This window comes from Chinchilla lanigera, unplaced genomic scaffold (genome assembly GCF_000276665.1).
Source record: "Chinchilla lanigera isolate Chin_1 unplaced genomic scaffold, ChiLan1.0 scaffold00156, whole genome shotgun sequence".
Taxonomy (NCBI): Eukaryota; Metazoa; Chordata; class Mammalia; order Rodentia; family Chinchillidae; genus Chinchilla; species Chinchilla lanigera.
In genome coordinates this window covers 1,200,560-1,208,492 of record NW_004955557.1, presented here as the reverse complement: position 1 = coordinate 1,208,492, position 7,933 = coordinate 1,200,560, and the positions used below count along the sequence as shown (strand labels likewise).

The window sequence follows — 7,933 nt, the reverse complement described above, 5'->3', positions numbered from 1 at the left end:
AGACTCTGTATCACTTTGAATGTTCTTGCTTTGATTTGTTTATGTTTGTGATACTGGTATGCTGCTACTGTTCTATTTCTTTGTTTCTCATTTACTACTCACTTTAAAATAAAAAAATGAATGAGTGAATGAATGAATGAATTTTACTTGGATTCAAGAGTTAATAGTGCTGGTTGATTGAATTTCAAATTTTGATAGAGGGCAGAAGAGAATGACAACCATGTCTAGATTTAATTTTTAAAAAGTTAACTTGCGGTAATTCCACATTATAAAACTCAATTGATGTGTCCTGTTTTGTAAGAAGAGAAATGGCTTGCCAACTAAATGTTACTGGGTTCTGGGTTGCTTGCTTCTCCTCCTGGAGTTAGAGTGTAGGTTGTTCTTGAACAAAAGGAACAAAAGAAGCAGTGGCAAAGTTTATTCAAGAAAGAAATAAAGATTTTGTAAGTGGGGAGGGAAAAGAGGGGCTGAAGCGATGGTAAGGGAATGGGGAAGAAAAACCCCAAGTTATATCATGTACAGGTACAAATTCTCTGTGTTGAATGTGATCATTATGTATATCTAAAATGTACCAATAAAATATGATTTAAAAAAGTAAAAGTGAATAGTGGGGGAGAAACTGGCTCTGCAGAGTGAGCTTGGGCCACTTAAAGAGAAAAAGAAGGTAAAAGAAAAAATATTATACACTGAATCTGGGAAACACTGCGAGCTATTGTGGAAAGGTATGATAGCAAGGTCTTCATGGTTTGTCTCTTTTTATGCTGTCCAAATCTTAAAGAAACCTGCCAGAACTTCTACGTAGGGATTGCGAGAGGTGGTGCATGGATCCCGTGCCTCAGGTTGAGATCAGATCTAGGCCATCCTATTGAAAAACTGCTGGAGTTCTTCCAAGTACACATGCAGGGCTTTGGGAATTGTTCTTTGCATGTCTGGGATCTTTGTAACTTACAAGTCATGCCTGCTTCTCCAGCCAGTTTTTGCTGCACCCTAATCTCTTTATCTCAGTACTTCTAAACACTTGGTTTGATGTGTTTTATTTATTTCTTTATTTTTTTGTCTTTCTGAGATAGGGTTTTGCTATGCAGTTCAGGCTGGCCTTGAGCTCACTTTGTAACCCAGGCTGGCCTCAAAGTCACAGTGATCCTCCTGCCTCAGCCTCCCAAGTGTTGGGATTACAGGTGTGCACCACCATGCCTGGCTGGTTTGGTGTGTTTTAAATAACAGTAGTTTATATCTAGATGTCCCCCAAGAGTCTCATGCACTTACAAGCAGGGCTTTTGGAAGGAGATTGGCTTATGGGGAGTTAGAGCTGGCTTGCTGTTAGGAGGTAGGGCCTGGTCATAAGTGACTCGACACTGGGGGTGTGACCTACAGAGGTTTTATCTCCCAGCTTCTCCCTTAATAGCTCTCTTCTTCTCCATTGCCATCTGTGAGCAACACTCCTCTGCCTTGTGCCCCTTGGCCGTGACATTCTGCTTTGGAGCTAGGGAACTATGGACTAACCTACAAACTGAGCCAAAACAAACCTGTCTTCCTTTATTTGTTAGTGTTGGTGTATTTTGTCCTAGCAAACAGCAAAGTAAGACAGTGTGATTATATAGTTTGACTAGGGGCATGGAGTCTTTGTAGCAGTGCGTTTGCTTATTTGATGAAATGATTCTTTCATAGACCATTAGTGTCTACTATTTGATACTAAAGCTGGACTAAATACTTTTCAAACTGCTGCTGAAAGCTTACCACTGGATGGCAGTGCCTGTGTAGATGGCAAAAGTCACCACCTTTGGTATATAGTACTGTATAGGTGAGACGTAATGGTAAAATAGAGGCATCAGATTTATTATTATTATTATTATTATTATTATTAATTATTATTATTATTATCATTTTGGTACTGGGTCTTGAACCCAGGGCCTTTGCATTGAGCTACATCCCTAGCCAACTTTTTAAATTTTATTTTGAGACAGGGTCTCACTAAGCTGCTAAATTGCTCAGGTTGAGCTGTAATTTTTGATCTTGCTCGCGCTCCCAGAGTGCTGGGATAATATTTGTGTGCCATCATACTCAGCTCAGACTAGTATCCTTAATAGAATTTCTCTTGTGTTAATAACCCAAATATTTGTAGGAAAATGAATAAGCAAAATTTGTTTTTTCTCCTAAATGTTTCTTATAGCATTCTTTGTTTACAATAGTGATAATGTTCTCAAAATTTTTTTTTGTCTTTTTGAGACAGGGTCTTGCTTTGCAGTTCAGTCTGGCCTTGAGCTCACTTTGTAGCCCAGGCTGGTCTCGAACTTGCAATGATCCTCCTGCCTCAACCTCCCAGGTGCTGGAATTACAGGCATGTGCCACCATGCCCGGCCTTGTTCTCTAATTTTATACTGCTAGATAAATTTCTTTGTATAAGATTATATATTCATAGTTCAGCAGTTTCCAGTAATGATTTATTGTACCAGTACTTTATGCTTGGGAATTGTAGTCTCTTTCCCCCATTGTTGGAAGAGCTACTTGCCAGAGTTGAGATGTATTGAATGAGATTTAATAAAAACCTGAAGGTAATTTTTTTTCAGACAAATTTTTATCTTAAAAGGAGCTCCTACCTCACATCAGTAAAATAAAAATGATTCTGCTGTAATTGAGACTGAAAGCAATTACGTTCTTTTTACATACTTACGATAGATAGAATTTTAGAGTTATACATTTTTATTTCCCTGTAGTTTGTTCACTTGCAACTTAGTAAAATCTTGGATTGAAATAAATGTGATTCTAGAAATGAAGTAGATTTTAAAAAATTGATGTCAGAATTTATATATCCAAATGGGTTTTTTTCCTTTTAACTAATCACTCAAGGAGACCATACAGATGTCAATAATGATGTCATTCTTTTTAAAAATGGATGTTGCTTTTGCTTTCTTTTTTTTATTTTAAAGAGGGAAAAAAAACCCCAAAAAACAAAATTCCAAAACAGGATGATAGGAGGGCAACAATGGTTAATACATTGCATTGTTATCTTTAAATTAGTTACTCAGAGTAATGTCATTCTTGGGGACATTTTGAAAACTGTCGTATTTTGTATCTGGTTTAGAAGTCAGTCACAGGCCAGGGATATAGCTCAGTGGTACAGCGCCTGCCTGGCAAGCGCAAGGTCATGAGTTCCTGAATAAATCTTCAGGAATATTTCAGATACTTTCAGTTTATCCAACTTGAACATTTTGCCTTGTTCATTGTTGACTCGATGTGACTTTGGGCTATTTCAAAAAATCCTGTCCATCCTCAAGAAGTAATCATTTTTCAAATGATTGGGCAACATTGTAAGAATTGTTTTTAACTTTTGGACTTCTGCATGGTCTCATGATTTATGCAGGTTGAATATCCCTTATCTAGAGTACTTGCGTCCAGAGTTATTTCAGATTTTATGAGCTTTTCAGGCACTGAATAGACATTATAGATTGATCATCTCTACATCAAAATCCTGAAATTCAAAATGCTCCAAAATTCAAGACGTTTTGAGCATGTTTTAGACATTGGGGCAGTTTGGATTTCAGATATTGGATTAGGGATGCTCAGTTTGTACAGCATAAAAATGTTTATGCCTAAGAGTGCTGTCCTTTATAAAAGAACAAGATTGTGCTCATTCTTTGGGCTTTACTTTCATAGTATGGTGGTATTATTGATAAAGATACACAGATTTATTCATAGTTTTTATTTTAGTTAACCACACCAGGAATTCATGCAATAGCCAAATTTGTAGTTGGATTAATGAATTTCTGAGAGTGGGTGAGGAATCATAGTAATTTTGTAGGTTTACTGTACTCCTTTCATTTCTAGAGAACAACTTTTCTCTGGTGATCCATTGATGGGGTATAACAATAGTATAACATTATTCATTCCTACTTTTGAATTTTGGTTTGAGGAATTTTGTGTGCTGTAGACATGTAGCATCTTCCAGTTTAAATTAGTTAAGGACACCAAGTGACCTGACCATGAACATGTTTTGTACATCTGACTCTTTCCAAAAGAAGAAATCAAAAAGTAGAAATCAAGCCGTCTTGGTCTCTTTAGTCAAAGTTTTGTTTCAGACTTATGTAGAAGAACATTCTCCAAGATAGACATGGTGACACATGCCTATAATCCCACCACTTTGAGAGGCTGACTCAGGAGGATGACAAATTCAAGCCCAGTTTGGGAAAATTAGACACTTTATGAGGCCCTGTTTGAAAATTTAAAAACAATTTAAAAAGCCTGGGGATATAGCTCAGTGCAAAGGCTGTGGGTTCAATTGCCACTATCAAGGACAGGGTGGGGGCTCATCACTAAAAGAAAACCAGATACCCATAAAAAAATCTCTAGTTGCAGTGTACCTGCTATATATATATTTTATATATATATATTTTTTTTGTTTGTTTTGGTCTTTTTGAGACAGGGTTTGGCTATGCAGTTCAGGCTGGCCTTGAGCTCACTTTGTAGCCGAGGCTGGTCTCAAACTTGCAACGATCCTCCAGCCTCAGCCTCCAGAGTGCTGGGATTACAGGTGTGCGCCACCACCCCGGGCTCTATATGTTATTTTGTATCTTGAGTTCTTCCTAAGTAAGTATACAAAAATTATGCAGAGAGGCCACTTGCCTTGGGTTCTCACTGTGCTTAAGTAGAGGTGATGCCTGGCAAGAAAGGCCTCACACAACTGTAATTACATTAAAATAATTTGCATTCATTTCATACTCAGCGATGTTGAAATGTCTTTTTTCCTTTTTTCCCATAGCAGTTAGCATCTATAATAAACATATTTATTCCTTTGTTTTATGAACATTTTCATAATAGTTTGCCTTTTAAATTTTGGTTGTGGGTTTTTTGGAGGTACATGCACATGTTTTATTTTCTGTTTCGTTACATAGGTATGTATTTCCTTGAATTTCTGTCCTTCTTTTGGGGGTCATTTTCTGTTTTTTTGGCGGGCACACCAGGATTCAAACTCAGTACCTCATACTTGCCAAGCAGGCATTGTGCCACTGAGCTATATCCTTGGCCCTTGGGGGTCATTTTCTTAAATGAGATAAAATTTACTTAGCATATCACTTTTTTTCTTGATACTGGGAATCAAAATCAAGACCTTGCACTTGCCAAGCAGGCGCTTGTGCCACTGAGTTATATTCCCGGCCCTTCACTTAGCATAAAAATCAAACCATTTAACTATTTCTCTCCACCCTTCCCAGTACTTATTTTTTAAAAATTATATCTATCCTGTTGAGTAAAACAAAATGGTTTTTTCTTCTTGTACTGTTGATTAGCATTTCCCAAATGACTAATAATACGGAATATTTTTTCATGTGCTTATTGGTCATTTGTATATTTCTTTGGAGAAATGTATATATCTAAGGCAGTGGCAGTGAACCTATGGTATGTGTGCTGCAGTGGACTGTTTTTTTTTTCTTTTGAGATAGGGTCTTGCTTTGTAGTGCAGGCTGGCCTTGAACTCGCTTGCATAGCCCAGGTTGGCCCCGAACTTACAGCGATCTTCTTGCCTCAGTCTCTCAAGTGCTGGGATTAGGCATGTGCCACCATGCCTGGCTTGCACTGGACTGTTTGTATTACTGAAAGTTCAAAAAGTTCACTATCATTTATCTAAGGTGTCCATTTTTACCTTGATTTTCCTTTTCTTCAATTGTAAATTTTTTTTTCCCCCAAAATTGGGGTTTGAATTTAGAGCCTTTGTCCTAAGCTACGTCCCCAGCCCTTGATTTTTTTTTTTTAATTTTGGGATAGATTCGCACAATTCACTAAATCACCCAGGCAAGCTTGAACCTGTGATCATCCTGCCTTAGCCTCCTAGCATGCTGGAGTTATAAGCATGTGCTACCAAACCTGGCCTATAATAATTCTTTGTATATTTTGGATACTAGACCCTTACGAGATTTGTAGTTTAAAAATAGTTTTCTTCTGTTGTCTGGGTTGTCTTTTCATTTTTGTGATGGTGTCCTTTTGTTGCCTCTAGGGGTGTGTATGTGCCACACTGTTGAGCAGCTCACTGGGATTCATAAACCCTATATCAGTAACAAATTAAAGATACAAAGTTTAAAAAGAAAGGGAATATAAAAGCACTTTATTTGGAGGAAAGGAAGGGACAGAAAGCTATCCTGTGTGCGAGAGTAGTGGGTCCAGAGCTGGGAAAACCCAAGGGCATTTGTGTTCAGCATCTTTTATTAGATGGCAAAAAGACTCTTCACCCTGGAGTTTGTCACACCTTGATTTGGCTGTTTTAGGCGCTAGGACTCTTAACTCGGCCACCAGCTGCACCATTGCCTATGTGTAAATTTTTAGGTGAGCTTCATTTGGATTTCTTTGTTCTCACAGAATCTTATCTTTAGAATTTATGGGTTTGTTAGAAATTAAGTAAAGGGGCTATGTGTATGTTTAGTGTAGTAACATAGAGAATAATAAAAAATATATGTGTGTGTGTGAGAGAGAGAGGGAGAGAGTGTCTAGATGTGGGTATGTATTTTATATAAGTGAGTTTTCTATTATGTGCACCCACATCCCCTTTGTACTTTACTGCATGGTGAGGAAGGGCAGCTAACTGGCTGGGGCGCCTGCCAAGGAACCATGCTCTGTGTATCAGCTTTCTCTGCTTCTCCTAATTGTTCTTTCTAGCAAAGGTTTAACTCTTTCTAGTAGGTATTTGTCAGAAAGCTAACTGAAGCCTTCATCCTATTATTTCCCTGTCTTATCTGCACCCTTTCCTACACTTTCATGTACCAAAGTTTTGAATTGTAATGGTCAGATTTATCTATTTTCTTCTGACATGTTTAGGAAATCTGGTTTCATTGAAAATTGGGTAAATGTTTATTTAAAGTTTTATTAGTATGTGCTTGCAGTACATGCACTTTATAGTCATCTTGGGGAGTTGCATATACATAATACAGCATGTTTCTTTTTTTTAAATTCCCTCCCATTCCCTCACTCCTTCCTCCTCTAGGTCTCCTTCCTTCCTTTTTATTCTTGTTTTTATTATTAATCTTAGTTCATGTTTATGGCATATAATATCCAAAGTCATTGAGGTTATTAGGACCTTGTACCTGGCATATCTTTACTCTACCTATTTCCTCATCCCCTCCCCCTCCCCCCTTACCCTTGGTGCCCTCGACCTCTTCCCATCTATGAGAGATCTACCCGCTTGTCTCAATCTGTTCTTCCTTTTTCACATAGTTTGTACTTTGCCTTACTCAGATGAGAGATACCATACAGTATTTAAATCTCATAAGGGTCTAGTATCCAAAATATACAAAGAATTATTATAGGCCAGGTTTGGTAGCACATGCTTATAACTCCAGCATGCTAAGAGGCTAAGGCAGGATGATCACAGGTTCAAGCTTGCCTGGGTGATTTAGTGAATTGTGCGAACCTATCTCAAAATTAAAAAAAAAAAAAAATCAAGGGCTGGGGACGTAGCTTAGGGCAAAAGCTCTAAAAAATACCCACAGTGATTCTCCTGCTTTAGCCTCCCAGGTGTTGGGATTGCAGGTGTGCACAACTGAGCCTGGCTGGGGTTGTTTCTGTGTTCTCTATTCTGTTTCAGTGATCCATGTATCAGTTTTTGTTCCAGTACTATGCTCTTTTTATCAAGATTTCTTTGTAGTGTAGCTTGAAGTCTGGTAAGGCCTGTTTCTTTCCTCTTATTGCCCTATATTGCTTTTGCTATGCTGTGTCTTCTGGTTCAATATAAATTTTAGGATTTTCTCTAGTTCTGTAAAGTATACTGTTGGTATTTTGATTGGGACTGCTGGGACCGCATTGAATCTATATACTAGTTTTGAGAGTATGGCCATCTTGACAGTACTGTTTCTGCCTATCCAGGAGGTAGGAGCATCTTTGTATTCTCCCTCTCCCTCTTGCTCTCCTTTCCTCCCTTCCTTCTCTCTCTTCCCCTCCCTCCCTCCTTCGC

General features: G+C 38.1%; 1 protein-coding gene across 6 annotated transcripts in view; it reads left to right on the top strand.

Moving 5' to 3' along the window:
• The window catches only part of Atrx (alpha thalassemia/mental retardation syndrome X-linked), a 305,334-nt gene that overhangs the window by 44,209 nt on the left and 253,192 nt on the right, over window positions 1-7,933 (top strand). The window lies entirely within an intron of this gene.